Source organism: Eretmochelys imbricata, chromosome 11, assembly GCF_965152235.1.
Source record: "Eretmochelys imbricata isolate rEreImb1 chromosome 11, rEreImb1.hap1, whole genome shotgun sequence".
Taxonomy (NCBI): domain Eukaryota; kingdom Metazoa; phylum Chordata; order Testudines; family Cheloniidae; genus Eretmochelys; species Eretmochelys imbricata.
The window spans coordinates 42893833-42911445 of NC_135582.1; positions in this window are offsets into that span (position 1 = coordinate 42893833).

Below are 17613 nucleotides of genomic sequence, written 5' to 3' on the forward strand. Positions count from 1 at the left end.
CATACCAACAGTCTTTTTACATGATGCCAAGTAGAAGTGGTTGAGAAATTTTTGACAAAATTGTTGAAAAATGCCACTTCATCAAACCCCAAACTTTTCAGGAACATATCAGTTTTGACAAAACTTTTGTGTGGGAGAAGTTTCTCAAGTCAGGAGTGGAATTTCTGGTCAAAACTAGAAAAAGACCCCTGACACCTCAGCATAGTCTGGTGGTTTGGGGTCTGCCTGTGAGAAACCAAGGTTCAAATTCTTGACCTGCCTGATTTGGAAAAGGAACTTGGACCTGGTTACCCCACATGCCAGGTGAGTACCCTAACCATTAGGCTATTCTTGAATAAGAATAGCCTAATGGTTAGGGTACTCACCTGGCATGTGGGGTAACCAGGTCCAAGTTCCTTTTCCAAATCGGGGGGGGTGGGGGAGGTTGTGCGTGCTCTCTCTCGAAAAAAAAAATAAAAAAAAAATTGAAAGGTCTTGGGTTCATCCTGATGGGGAATGGGAAAAAATATCTCAAAATTTTTCACAAGATGGAAAATACATCCCCCCGCTCCCAGCTCTAGTGCTAAGCAAGCACTTAAGCCTGGATTTTGCACAGGCAGCCATGAGTGGTTGTTCCTCATTTTCTGGGCACTCAGCTTGAGAATCCTGAGGACTTATTTTCAGATGTGCTGAGCACACTTATCATTGGAGTCAATAAAAGCTGTGAAAGCAAAACAGGTGGTTTGCAGGAATGTGCACAGGACTAGAAAATAGGAAACCTTGAGTTCTAATCCCAGCTTTACTATTGATTCATTGTGTGGCCTTAGGAAAGTCACTTAGCCTCTCTGTCTCCATTTCCTGCTCATCTATAAAATATGGAAACATGCATTTCTACCTCCCCAAGGGTGCTGTGAAGATTGATTAGTTAATGTCTATAGAGTGCTTTAGACATAAAAATGCTAAGTACTGAAAAAAGTCATTCCCTAGGGGGATAGAATAACTGAGATAACCAACAATTAATGGAGACTTTTGCATACGCTGGCTTTAATCTCTGTGCCCCAGTTTCCCATTTCTCTTACTCTTATCTCACAAAGTAATGGTGAAGATGAATTCATTAGTCGTTGTGAGGTATGGCACTGAAAAGCTCACAAGGCAATAATTCCCTGTCCAATGCACGATCTGGATGGTGTGAAGTAACTAAGGTGTGGAACCACACACAGAATGGCCAGGAGAAGAAGTTATATTGTACAGCAGCCTCAGTCCTGGAACACAATCCAGCCTGAGCCCATGGAGAAAATAATGTAAGTTCGTGTAACTAAAGAACTTATCAAAATGCATAGGCTCAGTTACGTGGGTCACCTTAAATCCGGCATTTCCTAACTTTGTGCTTGGCTATGCAGCCTAAATAACAGTTTTTAAATGTAGTTTTTCATGTGAAGTATAAAATATATAACTGCATGGAAATTCCATCATGTACGGTGTGATACTTGCTACATTCTCTGCCTGGATGCTGTAGATGACTGCAGAATAAAATGCCTCCCAGTGTTCCCACGGTGTAGTACAATTCCCCCCCTGCCTTCTACACAGGACTGTGTTGTAATGCTATTTTCTAGCCCTGAGTTCTTTACCATCCCATTCACCAGCTAACAAAAGGTCAGAAACCAGGCATATGTTTTACAAAGCCTCTCCATGAATATTAAGGAATCTACGATTTCCATGACCAAGGGGCAGCCTTAGTTAAATGAAAATGATAAAAAGAATCTCAGATTGAAAGATGGCAAAGTCATAGATAAGAATCTGCCGCAAAATGTTGCTTTGCTAGCACCACTTTCAAAAAGCCTTTGACAAGGTTCCTCACCAAAGGCTCTTAAGCAAACCGAGCTGGGATAAGAGGGAAGCTTCTCTCATGGATCAGTAACTGGCTAAAAAATAGGAAACAAAGGGAAGGAATAAATGGTTTTTACAGTTTTACCTCTCTACAGTTTTTGCAATGGAGAGAGGTAAATAGTGGGGTCCCCCAAGGATCTGTACTGGCACCTATGCTGTTCAACACATTCATAAATGATCTGGAAAAAGAGGTAAACAGTGAGGTAGTAAAATTTGTAGATGATACAAAATTACTGAAAATAGTTAAGTCCAAATCTGATTACAAAGGGATCTCACTAAACTGGGTGACAAAATGGCAGATGATGCAAGGCACTGAATTTAGCCGTATGGAGTGGAAATCTATCGACTTCACGAAAAAGCTCGTACAGATACAGACAGACATCATCTTCCTTTCCAAATGCAAACAGACGGACATCATACCAAAAGGACTGAAGGTAAAAAATCCATTACAATCTACATACCACACAGACTATGCTGACAGCTTGTGCCACACGCTCTCAAAGAAACTGCGGAACCACCTGATCAATATCCTCTACAGCAAACAGGGAAAGATTAAGAATGAGCTCTCACAACTGGAATGCATCCGATGAAGTGAGCTGTAGCTCACGAAAGCTTATGCTCAAATAAATTTGTTAGTCTCTAAGGTGCCACAAGTACTCCTTTTCTTTTTGCAAAATGGCAGATGAAATTCAATATTGATAAGTGCCAAGTAATGCACATTGGAAAACATAATCCCAAACTATACATACAAAATGATGGGGGTCTAAATTAGCTGTTACCACTCAAGATAGAGATTTTGGATTCATTGTGGGTAGTTCTCTGAAAACATCCACTCAATGTGCAGTGGCAGTTAAAAATGCTAAGAATGTTAGGAATCATTAGTAATGGGATAGACAATAAGACAGAAAATAATGCCACTAAATAAATCCATGGTACGCCCGCACCTCGAATACTGCCTGCAGTTCTGGTTGCCTCATCTCAAAAAAGATATATTAGAGTTGGAAGAGATGCAGAGAAGGGCAACAAAAATGATAAGGAGTATGAAATGGCTTCCATACAAGGAAAGATTAAAAAGACTGGGATTGTTCAGCTTAGAAAAGAGAAGTCTATAAAATCATGACTGGTAGGGAGAAAGTGAAGAGGGAAATGATTTTTAGCCCTTCACATATCACACAAATCAGGGGTAACCTGATGAAATTAATAGGCAACAAGTGTAAAACAAACATAAGAAAGAACTTTACACAAGTCACAGTCAATCTATGGAACTCATTGCCAGAGGATGTTGTGAAGGCCAAAAGTACGAGTGGGTTAAAAAAGATTTAGATAAGTTCATGGAGGATAGGTCCATTAATGGCTATTAGCCAAATGGTCAGAGAGACAACCCCATGTTCTGGATGTCCCTAAACCTCCAACTGCCAGAATCTTAGACTGGATGACAGGGAATGGATCACTTGAAATTGCCCTGTTCTATTCACTCCCTCTGAAGCAGGTGGTACTGGCCACTGTCAGAGATAGGATACTGGGTTGATGCAGTATGATCATTCTTTTATGTCCTCATCATGTACATAATTATATCACTGTTAAATCACTGGTTTATGAAGAATCCAGTTGCACATCCATATCTAGTTTTGGAGGTGTGGCAGTTCACTCTTTATGCCTGTAAACTGGCATATGTGTTTTCTGAACCTTTGGATATATGTTTTTGGTCCTAAAATTGTCTCTTTCCTTTCACTCTCCAATGCATCTTTGTGGCTACTCATATACCATACTGAACTGACATGATGCATCTGTTCATTCATTGTGCTCTACTCAGGCCTTTAAACACCTGGTGCAAACCCCAGTTCCAGATTTACCTGCCATTTTAACATCGTTCAATTCTCTCTTTTCCACTGGGCAGTCACTATTATTGCTCATACTGTACAGTAGATGACTATACATTTTCTTGGTGCCCAATAAATGTATTCTTTTAATAGGTTAATTCTTGTACTTTTACAGTTATTTCAAACAGGTGAGTACTCTGGCCATTAGTGAGTCTACAGTATGCAAATGTATTGATCAAGTGAAAAGATGCACTTCTGACTTGTGCTAATCAATGTATCAGTTCTCCAAGAGCTTTCCAATGTAACAAAAAGGAAATATATACCATTGCTATATTTCCATCTCTTCCGGGGAAGAGCTAAAAAACAGATCCACTGTAAAATGATTTACAAATAATCTTTTAATTGTGAATAGGTAGGTAAACATATGAAGAGGAATAACAGTTGTAGCTGCAAAATTTGCAAATATTTCACTTAATATGATAGCTACTGAACTTCTATGTAGTCATACTACCTCTTCTTGGCAGCCTCCTTGTGCCTTATGCACCATACAAATATTACTTTCCATCTGCCCTACTTCACAATCAGTTGCCAAGTCCTGTGGCGAGACTGCATACATTTCAGGGAGATAAGAGGGACACTGTGAAAAGTACAGGACAAAGATAGCATTAAAGGGACAGCTCTCTGTAATATTTTATGTCAGATTCTACACTACGAATATTACAAAGCCATGTATTTCTATCACAGTGTATGAGCCCTTGCATGACTATTGTTTGAAAACAATTCTATCTGACTGAATGCTTCTTAGTAGCTCCTTTTGGATAATGTGAACCCATAAAACTCTTAACATGACATATTGAAATAAACCTTTACTTGAAGCTCAGCTTTAGCGGTGTCAATCAATACTCATGCATTTTCTGCTGTCAGTCCAAGGATGTTTATACAAGGAAACTATCTTCTCTGTAGTTGCATTCCGTGCAGGAACTGACACTATAAATTTGATTACTATAAATATATATTTTTTGGATTTGCAGTGAGGGTTTGAGATCATTTCTTCACACAAGGCTCATTGAGCAAACGTCCACTCTCCAGTGGGTCCTTCATTAAACAATATTCTGCGAATAAGGCATCCACATCCAACCTATCCACCTCCAACCCTGCCACTTCAGGCCTTCAGTAATGTTTTGCATTTGTCTGCCCTTGTGTGTGCTGGTAGGGCAGAAGATAGAGGAAGGAGGGGATGTGAACCAGTAGTCTGTGAGTCAGTTGAGCTCAGTACTGATGCACAGAAAAGGAAGCAGGCATCCTGCCTCATGTCTGCTTCAATGAAGGCAAGAGAGAAAAGCCCTCCAAAACTTCACTTGCATCTGTCAGAAAAGCCATCTTGGCTGAAAGAGAGGATAAAAAGCAAGTTGTATCCAACCTTAACTCCACACCAACTTTCGCTCTATCCCCTTCATAGGATGGAGGCTCTGAACCACCCTGGGTCTCAGAATTAGAATACCACATCTGTGTGCTTGGCTTCTGGGTCTCCCTGAACTGGAACTCCCTTCGGCATAGCCACCTCTATAAAGTGTGTTCAGATCCAAAAATGGACAAGCACCAGATGAAAGCAGAACATTGTTAATATAGAATGGTCACCCAGGAGACCCAATTCAATCTTTTGCACTAGCCACTGGGAATAACTCCCTTCTCAAGTTCACAAACAGACCCCAGGAAGTCTGTTTCTCAGCAGTCAGTTGTGTAATCCACTTGCCCAGGGTGGATCATATTCTGTTCCAATGGCTGGTGCTCATAACAGATATCAACATACTGCAAGCAGTAATGGGTTTTCTCCTTTATTCGAGGAAGTCTGTGCTGATAATCTAATGGTCCTGGGTTCAAACCCTGCTGATAACCCTCATGTGTTGTCCTTTGTTTTGCTAAGAAAGACTTAAATATGGTTGATATAATTTACAGTGATATTTAATCTTCCATTATAGAATTATGATTGAGATTCATCCATCTGTTCAACAATCATCAGAATCAAAGATATGCTAATAAAATTATACAGCTAAATAGTATACTAAGTGTTTTCTCCTAATCCTAAATTGTTGGGATAGTTCTCATCTGGTAGTAGTAATGGACACAGCAGGAGGAATAGTCCGTCTCTATTAGGAGTGATTAATAAAATGCTAAGCTATGATTACCTAGATATACTCACACAGGAGATCCACTACCAGACCGTTAAGCATCCTTAAGAGGATGATCTCTTCTACCAGTGGCCCCATAGCATACAGGAGAGCTGCAGAGATTTATCCTTACCAAGTAGCTGAAGAGTTACAAATACATGGACAGTGCCTAAGGAAGACGACAACTTCTCTTTTGATAGATGGCTGAAGAGAAGGGTATCTCTCCAGCTTCACTGCAGAGTAACCCTCATATCAGAGTCCACTCTTGGAGAACAGAGAGACAACATGGGATCCTACTTATTTGAAGGCATCTCATCCCCAGCAAGGCAGCGTGACAGCATACACTTTCTAGAATGGAAATCAGTCCATCCAACCTGACAAGAGCTCCAAGAGGTCTTGGAGAATCAAGAGTGTTCCATGATGTCAGATGATATTTCCTCTGTCTCACAACAAATTGGACAGAGGGAAGCCAAGGGAACAAGTCTATTCCAGAAAGCCCTGTATGGCCAGAGAAACCCCTTATAACACTAATGGTCATGAATATAAAACTACCCTGAATGTGAAGAGGTACCCTAATAGAATGATTCACGAACAATTCAGTGTTCCATGGCACATACCTGAAGTGTTAGGCAGTTCACAAATACACCTTTTTGCATAATGGATGAATACTATATGTAAAGCTATTTCTCCACGTTAAAAAGACAATGGATACTCTTTCCCAAGATCAGTCAAGCCTCTTTTTCTATCCATTTCCTCCTTACAATAATTTGTCTTCACATTCCTAGATCTCAGCACTTTTTATAAGAAGCTGGCAAGCATAATTTCCTTCATGTTACAGATTGGCAAATTGATGATCCAAGGAGAAATGGCTTGTCCAAGGTCACATCAGGTCAGCATCACTGTGCTAGGTCTCCAGACTTTTAGTCTGGTGCACTATTTGCTGGCCCACACTGTCTTGTTAGGCTGGAAAATGTAGGACAGACCTTGGTACTTCACTAACAAAGAAGTCCCTGGCTCTCCTAACTGGTCTGTTTGTTGACAGAAACCCCAGAGTTCCTTCCACACCAGCAAGGTTTTCTCAGCCAGTGTCCCCTCTGACATTTGGTCCCAAGGAACCTGAACCTAGCAACTAGCTATTGAAGAGGAAAATGAACCTCTCCTCACAGCCAGAAAACCCTTTACCTCTAGGGCATATTCCAAGATGTGGAACCATTAAGTGGTCTGGTCTGGTCCAACAAATTCTTCAACCAGCCCCTCGATTCTACAGAGCAGGCAGGATGGCCTTGCAGCCAATACTATGAACGTATAATACTAGTGGCTGCCTCCTATGCAGTACAGTGTTCTCAGCTTGACAAACCCTTTGGCTCCCATCCACGTAGCACTTTGCCCTGAATACAACAAGGAGCATAGAGTCCCTCAAGGCTCGATCCTCACATAGTTAGAGGCCTTTGCCTAACATTCTACTTAACCCTTTCAATCAGCTTTTCTTTATATCCTGACCCTAGCCTTTGTAGTAGCAATAACATTGATTCAATGATTGTCTCAACTGGGGACACTATCCTTCAACCTTTGATATTGCATCTTTGGAGCAGATAAAATGGAATGTGAGCCCATAGAAAAATTAATCCCGCAGTACTCCTCAGATGGAAAACTTCTAGCACTCTCATCCAAGTGAAAAGCTCGGAAAATCAATTTCATTTCCAGACACAGGTGGAATAAGGCAGACAATGAAAGGACACCATCTCCACATGGATGCAAACTGCATCAAGTCAAGGGCCTAATGATTCCAGACAGGCTTCAGGAATACTCTATCAGTGTGCATGTCATAAGCAGAGGAGTACTCTGCATCAAGAGTACAAAGTTGAAGCCTAGTCCAGCAAATATTACACCTGTGATGGAGCATACCCTCATAACAGTCAGGAGAAGGCTAATGTGCTCCTGTAAACTCAATCCCTACCAAATATAGACACCTGCAGAGCCTGCCCCACTGGAGGAAGTAAGCTTAAAAAGGAAAGTCAGTCACCGGAAGGGGCGACAGCCAGGAGAAAAGGTGCTGTAGCTCAGAAGAAGCTGACTTTTGTTACAGGGGAACTGAGAAGGAAACAGCTGGCAAGCTTCCGCCACCCACAAAGACTTATTGAAGCCCCAAAAGACCTTTGAAAGGGGGAAAGGGCTCTGAAGCTACCTGAGTGTGACCCCAAGAAAGACCCTGCCTATCACAACATCTACTAACCACTACAATCTGGACATCTTGGCTTCACTGAGGTAGCACTGGGCAGAATGGATGCTGCATATTGCAATTCCTCATTAACATTCTATTCTCACTCTGTCTATAACCTCTCTTATTGCTCCTCTCTCTGCATGCCAACCTTCTTCTCCTTTTCACTGATGGATACTTCTAACCGATTTGTGTATCTGCTTACTCATCAGGAGAAGAGTTTTCCTTCTTTATCAGCTTCTCTTCTTCAAGAAAGACAGGCCCACTGCACTAATATCCTTGACCCTGGCAACATACACAGGAGAAGAGCTTGCAGAATCTCCCTCAAACGGGAGAAAGATTCTGTCGTTCTCAAGGGTTACGGATGAAGAACAAATTGCAAGGTCTTCATCCTGTGACAGAGATAGAGAATCAGGGTCATGTTTGTAACATCGAAAATGTTTCAGAACAACATTGCCAACTCATGACTCTTACTGAGAGTCTTAAGTTTTTTGGCGCTTTTGTTAGAGCCCCAGCTCCTGGAGTCAAGTGATTACATGAGAATCTCATCTTAAAAGCTTGAAAATGTGACCCAAGTGCACCCTGAAGCCTCAGAAACCAGAAGGCAAAGAAAAATAACCCCACAGTTATTATTTTTAAAAATCTAGTTTTCTTCTGGGGCGGGGGGGGGGGGGTTAGGGTTAGGGGAAGGCAGGGAAGAACACCCGACCCATGACTTTAGAATGGTCAGGTGTGGCAATCCTGATAGAATAAGGAAAGCAGTACTGTTTCTCATGGTACGCTCTCTCCTTCCCTTTAGAGCTTCTGTCTAGAAGCTTCTCCAGCATCCCTCCTGTCTGGTACCCTGCAACAGTTCTAAAGAAATGGTAGACCTCCTTGGAGTCTAAGAACTACACTTAATTCTGACATTTAATTTGCTCATGAATTATAAAGTATTAGTTATTTTAAGCTTTAAAAGTTTAGGTTTCCTTCTGAACAGCAAGCTGCTCCTCTTTGGCCTCTAGCTGTCTCCCTTATTGCCATTAAAAGGCTTTGTCTAATGAGTAAAGGATCAGTAGATGTGTCTTTGGCAAAAGAAGAGACATTGATGGTTGAGAGCATCTCCCACTCTGTTTCCTGTGGAACAACCTGCATGCATTTTTTTATTTAATTCAGTCACAATTTAAAGAAGTTCAGAGCATCATAGCTCTAGTTGTTTAACATAAACTATTATTCTCGTAGCAATTTCTATAGTATAAAAACAACTAAAATATATTGGGCCAAATTAATTCCTAGAGTAACACTACTGAAGTCACTGGAATCACAACAAGAATGAATTTGGCCTCTCATTTTGTAAACAAGTGCAACAGGACAATTTTACTTCTAAAATGTCAACCTCTTTCTCCTGCCTGACAATAAATATCCATCTGATCTCTCGCAGCGGCACGTAAGCGAGGAGAGAGAATTGTTTAGTACGCTAGTGTACTGTATATGGATCAAGGAAACAAATGTGCATGGATCATAGAAGATACAATACAATGAGTAATGGAACACTCACCTCGGGTTAAACAAAGATCCCTGTGTGGTGCTGTGTGATCTGTACTGCTCTATATGGCTGCTGTCAGAAGAAAAGCACTAAGAAAAAAATATTAAGACCCTTTTGTGGTCCCAGTATTTCAGAACACTGCAGAGCCTTCCTGTGTCTTCCTTAGCCATGTAAGTTGTATAATACTATGGATGCTTGTCTGAGACAGGAATAATTGTATATGTGAAAAGTTATGTGAAATATATATCCAGAGTACAGCACTGAGAGCCCCCGTAAGATTGCTTTTGTTATTTTGGCAAGTATAAAAATTAGTACAAGATAGTGTAAAAAAAGTACAGGGGGCCAAATTGAGAGCAATATAAATGGTGTGTTGGTATGTGGCCATAACTTACATGAGAGAGAATAGACAGAGTGCGCCAAGGAGCTGCTAGCACATGAACTCTTGTCCTGAGTGGAAGTAATGAGATGCTGGGCCCACATACTCAGCCACACGCTGTATTAAATCTTCAGCCTGGCAGAGGACATTATAATACTGCTCTTCTGGCCTGACCACCTCCTAATCACGGCAGAAAGCAAAGCCTTCTACCCCATCCTTCCTAGGAAAAATAAAAATCAACTGAGCAGGTTAGCCTGAAAAGGCTCTTGAACTGATAACACTTTCAGCATGCACCAAAGAAGCAAACTGCTCAGCTCCAGGGGCTATGTGCTAACAAATAGCCAGAGAATTGTGACCTCCAATGACTGTAATCATTCATACCTTGGCCCTGAATCTGCCTCCTCACCCTCAGACCATGAAGAGCAGATGCATCAGGTCAAATTAATAGGTAGAATACCAAGCTGCTTATGGTGGAAGACCAATTCCAACTCCAATGCCATCAGCCAACAGCAGAGACACTTCTTACAGACTGTGCCATCACCATAAAGGAAGAGAAGAGATCTCCTGTGCTGTTACCACTGCAGACCTGTGCTTGGCAAAGCTGTTATGAACAAGCAAGGAGTGAATCAATCTTTTTTATTATTATTATTATTTTACTATAATTAGCTTAAATTTCAAAATGAAGAGTCATTTTCAAAAGGAAAACTGGACTTGAAATGTCAAAATTTGACAATTTTGATTTTTTTTAAAAATCCAAGTAAAAAAAATCATCACAACCAACCTTTTCCAGTGAAAACTTGCAGTTTTGATGAACTGGTGTTTTCCAATGGGGAAAAAAAGGTTTCTCAGAAACAATTTCTGACCAGCTCTATTGACCAGTGAATAGTTTTTGTTGTATGTCACAGAAAAGATTAACTGAATGTAAGATGGACTCAGACAGAGTATTCCAAACAGAACCAGAAAGCATGAACCAGCCACTATTTGAATTTGATCCCATTCAATAAAACAGAGTCCTGAGAACTATATGAGCCATGACCTGTAGAACAGACATATTTCCATGCTGGCTGATAAAATTCAGCAGAGATCAATTGAGCCCACTGCTAATGGTAGCTAACAATTCCTTCAGAGAAATGAAGTTAACAGCCTCTGTAGAAAAACAATTCCCTGCACAGTCCTAAAGAAACCAACACAATATACAGATAATGGGGCGGATCCCCAGCTGGCGTACTGAAGTCAATGACAATTTACACCAGCTGAGGATCTGCCCCAAGCTCTCCAACTTTTTTGTTCAAGGCAGATCGTGGAGCAAGCAGTGACATCATTCAAAATCTGCCAGTATCTAGGACGTATCGCTCAGGCTTTCAACCAAGACAAGGCCAGTTCATTACAGTTTGGAGAAGGTTTAGCAGCTGTGATGGCAGAGAAGTGTTTTTTGCTTCACTTAGAGCAATAGTAGAGTCTCTCGTGCACTAGTGATGCTGTGATGCAGACAGAACCAGTGCCAGCACATGCTAAGGCTTCACTGAACACAGACAAATGCCCAGCTGGAAACTAGTCTGGCTCACCTGTGTGTTAGCATTGTTAACATAGATATTAGAGTTATAAGAGTGTGTTGAGTGTTTAGACTTTATGAAATGCTTGTAGGATGCTGCATGTGTTAATCATACTTATAATATCTGTGTCCCATTGTACAAGGTAAGATTTAAATGTAATATAAAAGTGTTTGCTAAAACTTTAAAACCCCACAGTCAGGAGAGAAGCATTCCCTAGTCTGAACTGCTAGCTTACCACAAGAGGTGTCATCTCCTGCCCAACAAAAGAAGTTCTATAGACACCAGACAAGCCACTGTGGAACACTGGTGGACAAAAGACTTTGCTGAATGCTTCCCTAACACCCATGAAGAAGGTACACGCACAAGCCCTTCTCCCATCACTACTTGAACTCTGGGGAAAAGGCCTAAAAATCTGTGTCAAGGACGAATTGTCATCACTATAATGGAATTCAGAGAGGGCATAAGCAATGGATTCCCCAAGCTGCATAGCTTGGGTTAGCCCTAAAGGACATACAGAGCTTGCACATTATAGCAGCTACTATTACCTTTTGGAACCTAAGATTATCTTATTTGTGTGTATACGTTTACCTGCTTTAACCTTGTAAATAACTCTCATTTCTTTTTCTTAGTTAATAAATCTTTAGTTGGCAATATTACAGGATTGGCTCCAAGTGTTTTCTTTGGTTTGAGATCGGAGGTACAACTGACTTGGGGTAAGTGACTGGTCCTTTGGGACTGAGAGTAACTTGAATATTGTTGTGATTTTTGGTGTAAGGGACCATACATCACAAAGGCATGCTTGCCTGGGAGGCAAGATAGACCAGAGTGCCCAAGGGCACTATCTGTGACTGCATGTTAAGGCTGCTATTGTTAGCCCAAAACAGTTTAACTATGGTCTACGCAGATCAGAAGATGGGCTGACTGCAGATCCCACCACCTCCTGCATCTATCATCGGGTGATTTATTAAGACAGAGGCAGAATAAGATGTAACATACAAATATTTATTATGCCACTACTCAGTAAACTAGACAAGGACCTCTTCAGACAATAAACAACATAAACAAGACACACTCAGTTGTTAATACTTACCAGAATGGAAAGCTCAGAGCCCTTAAACCCCCTTAACCTATGAATGTAAAACAGAGGAAAACCACAATGGCTATTACAATACCATGTCCTGAAGATAGGGACACAGTGACGAAGACTCAGGATACCGACAGGGATAGTGGTGAAAATCAGGGGCGCTGGACACCAAACAGGAACTCAGGAACTGGGTATTCTTCTCCCTCTGGACAGGTCCTCTGGGCAGGTCTTCTCCCTCTTGGGCAGATCTTCTCCTGCAGGTAGGTCTTCAGTGCTTGCCCACGTGGTCTCTGCTTGACCTCGTAGTTCAGTGCAAGTATGTGCTCACTAATGGTGTGTAGCAGTTGAGTGCAAGTATGTTAATAGAGACCAAGAATCCAAAGTCCTATGAGTCCTGGTCCCTCTGGGGCTCCTCGCAGCTAGCTGAACTGTGTGGGACACTTGCTGCCACTCAGATGGACAGCCCTGCGTGACAGGCGTGCCCCTCACTAAATAACCTGCAGTTGCTAGGCAGATTAGGGCTGTCACATGACTAACTGCCCTGACCTTTTTCCACTTTAATTTGAAAAAGGCTGAAAGGCACTAAATCATCTGAGGAGAAGGGTATCCAAGATGGAGGCTTAGCTGTCCTTTTACAAATCCAAGATGGACATTACATAAAATAGGTCAGAAACAGATTTTACCCAACACTATAGTGCTTTAGGAGCTCACACTTGTAACTTGATTGGTGAAATCTACTTATAAAACAATCAACCAGTTTGGGGTTTGTGCCGTGGTCTGTAACAGTCTGCTCTGAAGTTGGCATTCACGTTCATGAGCTACTCTAGACAGCTTGACAGACGGATGATCTCCTTATGGCAATAGGGGAAAGGTCAAGTCTCTTGACCTCTGCAGTCAGACAGTTGACCACTAGTTACTGCTGGCCTACTTGGGGAACAGATTGTGCAGGTTTACAGTTATTTGTATTGCAGTAGTGCCGAGGAGGCCCAGTTGTGCCAGCTGCTCTACAAACATAGTGACTCCCGTCCTTGATGAATCCAATCACTCCTGGCTATAGGCCCATCTGCCATCCATCCCCGCTGACACTCAGGTTGTAAGGTAATGGGGTGGGAGACAGTGTCCATGCAGGGCTGGAAATAAAACAACCCATCCCCGAATTAATTGGAATAATAATAAAGAATAAAGAATAATAATAAAAGCCAGATTGCTGTACAGGGAAGAGAGTATTGAATGCCCCATTCCTCTTCCTTCCCCTGTCTTCTTTACTCTCCGCTCCTTCAAAGGCCCCATGCTGCAGTGATCTTGTCTCTGGCTGCAGCACCTCCAAAAGCCCATGAATACTGTTCCTTCAGCCAGGCAGAGAGCATCATTAGACAGGAAACTCAAGATTCTGAGCATTCCCATAGCACCCCTAAACTCTGCCTGTGCCAGAAGAGAAGAACTGAACTCAGATTCCATACACAAAAGTGCATTTTGCTGCTGCTGGGCTGCCTGCACACTGGGCTGCGCGAGGGGCACATTTGCTGTCCAACCATAAACAAGATAAATACACATATCTGTAATGAGGCGAGAGGTCTTCCCATCCCTCACATGGCAGGGCGTTATGCTCTAGGCTGAAGGTCTCGCAGTTTTACATATTCCATATACCCTTGCCATATGCAGAAAGGGCTAAATTGGAGGGGGAGGGGTGCAGCAGGGAACCTTGTTACGTTATTTGAATGAATAACTTGTACAAGCCAGGAAAGTGGTGGCTTCTCATGCATTTTGCCAGAAGCTCATTTTAATTTTTAGATGTGATGGCAAATATTTTTCCTTTTTTAAATTGACCATTTAAGTCCTCTTCACATGCCTTCAAACACACTTCTCTCTGTAGGAACTTGCAGTTTAGCTCAATATTTTAGCATGTTCTGACTCAGATACACTGTATCATCCATTCTATACACTTACAGGACACTGATTATTCTGGTATCACGCAGCAGGTCAATCTGATTAGGACTCTTTTGACATACACTGTGTTTTGTCTTTTTTTCTACAGCTGATCAGGGAATCTCAGAATTAATTAAGTCCCCATGTACTTGGACAGCTTGTGGAGTAAGTGTTAAGATATTAAAGACACTGAACTTGTTCATTTGATTTCATCTCTGTAACCCGAGCGCCAATTTAATGCTGTTATCTTCCACCTTCTTGGAGATTAATTACTGCACCAGTTAGTAAGTCAATCCACCTTCTTTCTTTTGTGAGGAGCCTTAGTCAGTAGCAGTGTAATTCAGGTGTTATGCTGACTTTATATGTGATCTGTGACAAAACTGTTAAAGTTGTAACAGGCTGAAGTGTACTAAGCAAGGCAGCATCATTTTCTTCAAAGCCATCCAATGGGCCAAATGAATCTCTTCTCGATTATTTTACAAGAAAGATGAACCAGGCCCACTGGGTCAAATTCTACTCAGTTGCGTCAATATAAAAGCAGATTCCTCACTGAAGTCAGTGGAGCTGCTCTGGATTTACATTGGTGCACAGAGAGCAGAATTTGGTCTATTGTATTTTTGACATATATTAGAACTATATGGAAAAGGGCATTTACAGAGAAGCATAGAAATGACCTTGAGAGGTCAACTAGTCCATCTCCCTTTGCTGAGGCAGGACCAAGTAAACCTAGAACATTCCTAATGGGTGTTCATCTAACCTGCTCTTAAAAATCTCCAGTGACAGGGATTCCATTACCTACCCTGATAACCGATTCCAGAACTTAACTATCCTTATCCTTAGAAAGTTTCGTTGTGAGCAGGAGCAGCGTGGAACTGTACTGGGAGGACTAATTCTACAGCTGCAACACTTCCTGCCCATACTAGCATTGCAATGGTACATTGACCCAGTAACGGAGGCAAAAAGTGTCTAGATTGGCTCAAAGCAAGTGCAATTACAGTGATGGTGCCAATGCCTGTTTGCTGTTGCTAGGTGTTGTATATGTGGACGGGAGGTGTGTTATAGGCATACCAGGAGCTTGCGAAAGTCAATGCCAGGAATCAGTGGCCTTTGTCAGAAACTGGAAGATAAAGTTATATGATTTTGCTTATATTATAAATTTATTACAGTAAATATTGTTATGACAGAAGTCACCAGATGGTGCTGCTACCCAGTCTTAGAATTCTTTCTTTTAGTATGTAAGCAAGTTTTTAGTCTTTGAAGAAGTGCTGTGTTCATGTTAGTTTTGATATGTAATGGTTCTTGTAGAGAAGCTGTGTCAGACTGTCTTATTCTGCATATGTGGAGGCATTTGTTGAGAAAGAGAGATCCTGTGAGCCAGGCATTGCTGTGTGGACTAAGATTTCAGGAAGAAAGGATTGCCTGCATGCTGTTTGTGATGTCTCTGTTCTAGGTCTTGTGAGTGTAAATAACACAAGTGACACCACGAATATACCCAGACTCCACATCGCTGATTTCTCCTTCATTGGGAAGCCAATTTGCAATGTACCAGACATTTGTTGCTAGTTTGCCAACGGCCAACACTGGTGCCAGTAACAGAATATTGGTGTTGAAAGAAGGGGCAACAATATGAATACAGAAACAGAGAGAGACACTGGAAAACAAAGGACCATTGTACATTTCAGCCTGTGAGAGAAAAACAACCCAAATGGTCTTGAACCAGCATCTACTAGCAGTACCCCCAAGGAGGGGTTAACCTGGATACCTGAGACACACCTCCCTTACGAGTTAGTGGCCAGAAGCATTTCCATTTCAGTTTTTTGGACATTGAGCTGAACACCTTTTCCTAGACAAATCAAATCCACTTTTGCCCAAACCACCACCTGGAATGCATACAAGATGTAAAGCTGCCCTTCAGCACTGCTAACCATGCTAATCATGGCTAACATGATACTTAAATACATCAAATCAAAACACAAGCCACTGAGTGGCAGGTAGGTTTGTGTGTTTTTTCATACACCAAGAAAAACTGGGAAACATCTGATGGCACAATTCTGCCCTAAGGAATAAATCCCATCCCTCATCTAAGGGTGCAGACGGCCTTCTGGTAACATACCGGGGGATAAGGTCTGAGGAGGCCGACATGTAATGGAGCCCAGCTCCCTGTACTCTATCACACCTGGGAGGTTTGCCGGTGGGCTAGGGAGGAGGGGAGAGAGCCAGAAGATCAATCACTGTGTAGCTCCTCTAGTCCTCCTCCCTCAGGGAAGGGTGGGAGGACCAGAGCTGCAGTGACTTCTATAGCCACTAGGCAGGAATAGTGGCTGTGGAGCATCTCCATTTCCACTCACACACCGCACACTCAGAGATCTCTCGCCTACATTCTCCAGGGAGTACCCAAGCATCCAGCTGAATGACTTGGGCCAGATCTTAGGGAGGAGGAGATTTTAATTTAAGTGTAGAATGATCCAAGTAACCAGGGTAATGTGGAGCTCTCAGACCCTTCCAGTCAGGGGGTTCTGTGGCTGGCAGACATGACAGAAGAGAATGAGAAAAACAAACTGCTTAACCCTCTAGGAAGGGTTACCATCCATTTATATAGGGCCAGATTGTTACCCTTCCTGCACAGATATCATCCTTACTGCAGACAAAGGAGTTCTGTTAAACCCACACCACTATCCTTCTCGTCCCAGGACCTTCTGGAGGACACATCATAGGGCTGGGGACAGGTAGTTGCACATTAGCCAGGGATGCACCTAGGAGGATATCGATCATCATCCATCTGTGCGTCCCATCTATCTCAAGGTAGTCAGTCAGAAGAGGTAATACAGCCTGTGACACACCTAACTGATGCATCAGGGAACTCTGGAATCACTGCACTGGGAATGGATGAAATTGTGACTATAAAGGTTATCCGCTAGTGTGGCATATGTGTTGTCCCTGCAATATGTCAGTGAAGGTAAGGGGAGATACTCATTTTCAAAGCTAACCCTGTATTTCTATTTCCCCCTGGAAAGCCCCCCTTACTCCCCATGGTTTCAGTTGGCCTGCATGTAGCACAAACATCCCTTCCATGTGAA